This window comes from Chrysoperla carnea (assembly GCF_905475395.1).
Source record: "Chrysoperla carnea chromosome X unlocalized genomic scaffold, inChrCarn1.1 SUPER_X_unloc_101, whole genome shotgun sequence".
NCBI classification, from domain to species: Eukaryota; Metazoa; Arthropoda; class Insecta; order Neuroptera; family Chrysopidae; genus Chrysoperla; species Chrysoperla carnea.
The window spans coordinates 22,456-30,764 of NW_025408047.1; the positions used below are offsets into that span (position 1 = coordinate 22,456).

Genomic DNA, 8,309 nt, shown 5'->3' on the forward strand with positions numbered 1-8,309 from the left:
ACAAGCAATTAAAAAATATTTAGCTGCAAATTATAAAGTGGATTCTGATAAAATTTCACCATTTATTAAAAAATATTTAAAAGCTGCTGTAACTGAGGGAGCCTTGGTACAAACTAAAGGTAAAGGTGCATCTGGTTCATTCAAATTGGCTGCTTCCGCTTCATCTAATTCTTCAGCTAAATCAAAAGTATCCAAAAAAGAAAGTGGAGCAAAAGGTTCAGCAAAGAGTGCTAAAAGTAAACGGGCACCAAAAGAAAAGAAAGCCACAACTACATCATTGGCAGCCAAAAAGCCTAAAGCAAAAAAAGCGACTCCATCATCATCAACTGCTGCTAAAAAAGTTACTGCAAAATCATCAGCGGCATCAAAAAAAGCACCAGTTAAAGCAAAACCAGCAAAAAGTACAAAATCCGCTGCCAAAAGTAGCCCTGCTCGTAAACCGAAAGCACCAAAAGCTAAGAAAGCTTCTGTTGCCAAATCATCTCCTACAAAAATTAAAAAAGCAGCACCAAAAAAGAAATGATCTGTTACTTTAATAATATATTGAAATATTTCATTATTTTTGCTAAAAAATGAAAATAACATAGGCCTTAATACAGGCCACAAATTAATATTTGATAAGAGTAAATTATTTTTTGTATAAATATTTTATAAAATAATAGTTTAGAAACATTTGCCACAGTCAGTACCACGGATGGGTGGCCACTTGAGAATACTGTGTGCGGTTGCATTTTTATTTAAAATATATGGTATAATAAATAAGTATATATTTAAATTGATTACTTCATTGAAAATTTTAATAATATACTTTAATATTAATGATATTTATGAAAAATATATATTTGTAAAAATTTTCATTTATTACTGGCAACAGCCATACCACGTTGAAAACACCGGTTCTCGTCCGATCACCGAAGTTAAGCAACATTGGGCACAGTCAGTACTTGGATGGGTGACCGCTTGGGAACACTGTGTGCGGTTGCCTTTTTATATTAAAAATATAAATTATTTTTCTTCTTTTCTTTTTTTTTACACACCATATATAAATATATGTTATTTAGAAATGTAAACCTTTTATATTATTCATCAACAAATAAATATTATTTTTTGTATAAAATTTTATTGCATTTATAACTCATATCATGGTTACTTTAAAGCGAGAAGTTTTTTTAATATTTCAAATGAATATAAAATAATATAAATTTTATGAAATTTATTTATTTTTAGAAATAGCAATCGCTTATAATTATAACAAAATTTTAATAATGTTTAATTTTATTTCAATAATTTATATTTATATATATATATATATATATATATATATATATATATATATATATATATTTTTTAATAAAAATAATATACTCTTATTTAATAATATATGTTGGTCCTATATATAGGACCGAAAATATTTCTTATTTGTTTTTTTTTTTTTAAATTGTCATTTAAAACGCTTATGCACGTTCTCCACGAATACGTCTTGCCAATTGTATATCCTTAGGCATAATTGTAACACGCTTTGCATGAATTGCGCATAAATTGGTATCTTCAAATAAACCTACTAAATAGGCTTCACTAGCTTCTTGTAATGCCATAACAGCTGAACTTTGAAAACGTAAATCGGTTTTAAAATCTTGTGCAATTTCACGTACTAAACGTTGGAATGGTAATTTACGAATTAACAATTCAGTACTTTTTTGATAACGACGAATTTCTCGTAAAGCTACTGTACCAGGACGATATCTGTGTGGTTTTTTTACTCCACCAGTTGCTGGTGCACTTTTACGTGCAGCTTTCGTTGCTAATTGTTTTCTTGGTGCTTTACCACCAGTTGATTTACGTGCAGTTTGCTTGGTTCTAGCCATTTTCAAATAATAATGTTTTTACAAAAAAACACACAATTTTAAAAATTATATTCGACAATTTGATACTACAAAGTCAAATGTTTAAATGCGAAATAAATGTGTTGTATTTATATTTATATGAAATTTCAAAATTTTTGTTGTCATATCCTATTGGATAGCTATCAGAGTATGGACTAATCAAATTGTATAGGCGTGGCTTAAAAAATCTTTAATGCTTTATATAAAAAGGCACAATTGTACCGGCGCTCACATACATTACAATACTTGTGAGGTTAACACACGTGTTATCCGTTCGTTAAAATATTGTAAATAATTTTTTATTAAAATGACTGGCAGAGGAAAAGGTGGAAAGGGTCTTGGAAAAGGGGGTGCAAAACGTCATAGAAAAGTTTTGCGTGATAATATCCAAGGTATTACAAAACCTGCAATTCGTCGTTTAGCACGACGAGGTGGAGTAAAACGTATCTCTGGTTTAATTTATGAAGAAACACGTGGTGTACTTAAAGTATTCCTTGAAAATGTTATTCGGGATGCTGTTACATATACTGAACACGCAAAACGTAAAACAGTTACAGCTATGGATGTTGTATATGCATTAAAACGACAAGGTCGTACTTTGTATGGTTTTGGAGGTTAAGAAAATATAATAATTTACTTAAAATATTTAGTAAATTTATTAAAGAATATTTAATACATCCGATAAATTTAAACAGGCTTTCCTTTTTGGGAAGCCACTAATTTTATTTATATAAGAGTAAATAAATTTGTTAATAAATATAACATATTATATAATTTGTTTACAACAAATTATTTTGTTTATAACATACATTACCAAATATTTTTATTTTTTTTTTTTATTGTAATATATCTGCAATAATAAATTATAATTTGTATATTATCTATTTTATTTTACAATAACTTATTGAATTTTTGAAAAAATTTTATTATAAATTAATATACTATTATATTTTTTATATATACAAGTTAAGAGTAACAAGTATCGATAGGAGATTATCGAATTTATAACTAATAAAACATTTCGCCTTAATCAAAGAAAATAAAGATTTTGCTATACCATTTTTTATACTTTCAATAAATAATTTATTATTAAATTTTTATTATTTCATTTATTTTTTAAAATTATTAAAAATATTTTTCTAATAATTATAAGCGTACATAAACAAGTAGTAAATGTAAAATGAAAATAATAAAGGTAATGTAATGCATTTGCATTACACTGATTTACGATATATATTCCGCGATATCCTTTATTATATTTAAAATTAATAATATTGATATACTAATAATAGATATATTCAAGCTATTAATATATAAAATTTTATATTAAATATGATATTAATAATTGTTTATTTAATTTTTTTGTATATATAAAAATAATTTACTCTTATTTAAAAAATTTGATGGCTCTCTTAAAAAGAGAGCCGTTTTTATATGTTGATGTATTTTTATGTTATCAATTAAATAATATTTTCGATTTATTTATTTTGAACTTGTATATTTTGTAACAGCTTTAGTACCTTCACTAACAGCGTGCTTTGCCAATTCACCAGGTAATAATAATCGAACTGCGGTTTGAATTTCCCGACTTGTGATTGTTGAACGTTTATTATAATGTGCTAAACGTGATGCTTCAGCAGCAATACGTTCAAAAATATCATTAACAAAACTGTTCATGATACTCATAGCTTTACTAGAGATACCAGTATCAGGATGCACTTGTTTTAATACTTTGTAAATGTAAATTGCATATGATTCCTTGCGCTTCCTCTTCTTTTTCTTATCACTCTTTGATATATTTTTTTGAGCTTTGCCAGCTTTTTTTGCTGCTTTTCCACTTGTTTTTGGTGGCATTGTTACAAACAATTAATATACACAGATAGTTACAGAACACCAGTCAGTATATGTATGAGCGTGTCGTGTATACAACTAGCGTATTATATACGCGAAGATGGATATAACAATAAAAATGAATACTACTCTCTGATTGGCTGAAAATAATACTATAAGGTGATTGGTTTATTTTTAAAGTTTTATATTTTATAAATATTATAAATTAAAATACCCAAATAACATTTTAAACATTTATGTTACAATCCCCGTAACGTACACATCTGTGTGATTATATTTACAAAAAAAAATATTAATTAAATAAATTTATTCGCTATGTCTGGACGAGGTAAAGGTGGTAAAGTAAAGGGAAAGGCAAAGTCAAGATCAAGCCGAGCAGGATTACAATTTCCTGTTGGAAGAATTCACAGATTATTACGAAAAGGAAATTATGCTGAACGAGTAGGTGCTGGTGCCCCAGTATATTTGGCTGCTGTTATGGAATATTTGGCTGCAGAAGTTCTCGAGTTAGCTGGTAATGCTGCCCGTGATAACAAAAAAACACGTATCATTCCACGTCATTTACAATTGGCAATTCGTAATGATGAAGAATTAAATAAATTATTATCTGGTGTAACAATTGCTCAAGGTGGTGTATTACCAAACATTCAAGCAGTGTTATTACCAAAGAAAACTGAAAAGAAAGCATAAATTAAAAACATTGCATTAATTTTTATAATAATAATACATCGATCATAGGCCTTTTAATAAAAGGCCACAAATTTATTTAAAATAAGAGTAAAAATTATTTTTATAAATAATATATTATAATATTTTTTTAAAGAATCAATTTAAATAATTATAAATTAATGATTCTTTTTTTTTTTTTTTTTTTTTATATGTTATTATGGAAATAATTCATCATATTATGATGACATTTAGGTAACATATTATAAGAATATTCATAAAATATTATCAAAATAATATTGTATTATGATGATATTTAGACAAAATATTATAAGAATATACACAAAATATTATCAAAATAATATCATTAGATAACAAAACTGTTCATGATACTCATACCTTTACTAGAGATAAAAGTATCAGGATGCACTTGTATTAATACATATTATCACAACATCACAAAATATTTTTTAAAAGGAAAAATTTTTAAAAAATTATTATAAAATTTGATTGAATTAAATTTCAATTTATTTTTTTAATAATTAAAGAAAAAAAAAAGCATATAAACTTTCTATTGAAAATGTTATTTTCAACTAGATGGCCAAGTGAACTTTGTTACACAAACAATATATGACGTATTCGTTATTTAAATAATCAGTATCCTTTGATATTATATCAATACGTTACTCTCTTCTTTTGATACATATTAATAAAATTTCAATTTATAAGATTTTATGTCAATTATATAAATAATATTATAAATTTTCTAAATACATAAGTTAAGTAACAAAAAATTTGAATAACAAGATAAATTTATATATTATGTTTTAATACTCGATACTATAATATATCGCATCCGTTACCAATTATTCGGTATCCTTTGATTTATACACAGAATGAACCAAAAATATGTATCAAATTTATTTTATTTATTTATATATTTAATATTATTATTATTATTTTATATTACAAAGTTTCTTAACGAAGCTTACAATGATTTCTCATATCGTACTTAACAAAATTATTTAGATCATATAAAATTTAAATTGTTAAAAAATTTTTATATTTATTATTATTATTTATTTTTATTAAAATTACATAACATAAAATTAATAATATTTTAATAATTATATAAATTAATTCTTATTTAAAATAATCTTATATTAATCTCAACAAATACTCTAATAATATATTTTGTCATAAATTTTTTTATATTTAAAATAAATATTATAATATATAAATACTTATATCAGTATAAAATTTCTTTATATAATTATGAAAAAATTAATTTAATAGTTAATTATTGATATTAATGCATAAATAAAAGTATTTTCTAATGAAATATATTTTGTCAATGTTCGATTAACACATTTCATAATAATACGTTTTCATTATTGACAAAAAAAGTTTTTCTAAAAATGAAATCTTATACTATAATATATATATTTATATATTAAATTTTTTAATTATTTATATACTAATAATTTATAATAAATCGATATTAAATAAAAAATAAAAATATATACTTTTTAAGTTTACCTTAAAAATATTATTGTTTTGTATGATTGAAATAATTAATATTAAACTATGTTTATTAATAATTGTTAATAAAAAAATTAAATATATTTTAATTTATAAAATAAATATTATTATTAAATTTATAATTTATTATTTTATATATTATAGAAATTGAAAAAATAAATCATGTTTACTACGACAGTAAATTAGAAATACTATTTAATTTTTATGTGTTTTCTACATGGTACTTTGACTTACATAGGGACTTATATTATTGTGAATAATGATATAATTGAAAACCTTTATTTTTTATTTGATAGAATTATTATATTTTATCATTTAAATATTTATAATAAATACATTATTTTTATAAAGTAAAAAATATGGCCGAAGAAAATTCTACAGCTGTTGCAGCAACTGCGGTTACTGCTGCTTCTACAACACCAACAAAAAAAGCAACAGCTTCTGGTGCTAAACGTACAAAACAACATTCAAAACCAACACATCCACGTACATCAGAAATGGTTGTTAACGCAATTAAAAATTTAAAAGAACGTGGTGGTTCATCATTACAAGCAATTAAAAAATATTTAGCTGCAAATTATAAAGTGGATTCTGATAAAATTTCACCATTTATTAAAAAATATTTAAAAGCTGCTGTAACTGAGGGAGCCTTGGTACAAACTAAAGGTAAAGGTGCATCTGGTTCATTCAAATTGGCTGCTTCCGCTTCATCTAATTCTTCAGCTAAATCAAAAGTATCCAAAAAAGAAAGTGGAGCAAAAGGTTCAGCAAAGAGTGCTAAAAGTAAACGGGCACCAAAAGAAAAGAAAGCCACAACTACATCATTGGCAGCCAAAAAGCCTAAAGCAAAAAAAGCGACTCCATCATCATCAACTGCTGCTAAAAAAGTTACTGCAAAATCATCAGCGGCATCAAAAAAAGCACCAGTTAAAGCAAAACCAGCAAAAAGTACAAAATCCGCTGCCAAAAGTAGCCCTGCTCGTAAACCGAAAGCACCAAAAGCTAAGAAAGCTTCTGTTGCCAAATCATCTCCTACAAAAATTAAAAAAGCAGCACCAAAAAAGAAATGATCTGTTACTTTAATAATATATTGAAATATTTCATTATTTTTGCTAAAAAATGAAAATAACATAGGCCTTAATACAGGCCACAAATTAATATTTGATAAGAGTAAATTATTTTTTGTATAAATATTTTATAAAATAATAGTTTAGAAACATTTGCCACAGTCAGTACCACGGATGGGTGGCCACTTGAGAATACTGTGTGCGGTTGCATTTTTATTTAAAATATATGGTATAATAAATAAGTATATATTTAAATTGATTACTTCATTGAAAATTTTAATAATATACTTTAATATTAATGATATTTATGAAAAATATATATTTGTAAAAATTTTCATTTATTACTGGCAACAGCCATACCATGTTGAAAACACCGGTTCTCGTCCGATCACCGAAGTTAAGCAACATTGGGCACAGTCAGTACTTGGATGGGTGACCGCTTGGGAACACTGTGTGCGGTTGCCTTTTTATATTAAAAATATAAATTATTTTTCTTCTTTTCTTTTTTTTTACACACCATATATAAATATATGTTATTTAGAAATGTAAACCTTTTATATTATTCATCAACAAATAAATATTATTTTTTGTATAAAATTTTATTGCATTTATAACTCATATCATGGTTACTTTAAAGCGAGAAGTTTTTTTAATATTTCAAATGAATATAAAATAATATAAATTTTATGAAATTTATTTATTTTTAGAAATAGCAATCGCTTATAATTATAACAAAATTTTAATAATGTTTAATTTTATTTCAATAATTTATATTTATATATATATATATATATATATATATATATATATATATATATATATATATATTTTTTAATAAAAATAATATACTCTTATTTAATAATATATGTTGGTCCTATATATAGGACCGAAAATATTTCTTATTTGTTTTTTTTTTTTTAAATTGTCATTTAAAACGCTTATGCACGTTCTCCACGAATACGTCTTGCCAATTGTATATCCTTAGGCATAATTGTAACACGCTTTGCATGAATTGCGCATAAATTGGTATCTTCAAATAAACCTACTAAATAGGCTTCACTAGCTTCTTGTAATGCCATAACAGCTGAACTTTGAAAACGTAAATCGGTTTTAAAATCTTGTGCAATTTCACGTACTAAACGTTGGAATGGTAATTACGAATTAACAATTCAGTACTTTTTTGATAACGACGAATTTCTCGTAAAGCTACTGTACCAGGACGATATCTGTGTGGTTTTTTTACTCCACCAGTTGCTGGTGCACTTTTACGTGCAGCTTTCGTTGCTAATTGTTTTCTTGG

The 8,309-nt window shown here is 24.9% G+C and overlaps 2 non-coding genes across 2 annotated transcripts; both read left to right on the top strand.

Annotated features, from left to right (window-relative positions):
• Window positions 1-866: 866 nt before the first annotated feature.
• On the top strand, window positions 867-985 carry LOC123303560. Its single transcript, XR_006535670.1, has one exon. It is a non-coding gene; the product is annotated as a 5S ribosomal RNA (ribosomal RNA).
• A 6,370-nt stretch (window positions 986-7,355) lies between these two features.
• On the top strand, window positions 7,356-7,474 carry LOC123303559. Its single transcript, XR_006535669.1, has one exon. It is a non-coding gene; the product is annotated as a 5S ribosomal RNA (ribosomal RNA).
• The last annotated feature ends 835 nt before the right edge of the window (window positions 7,475-8,309 follow it).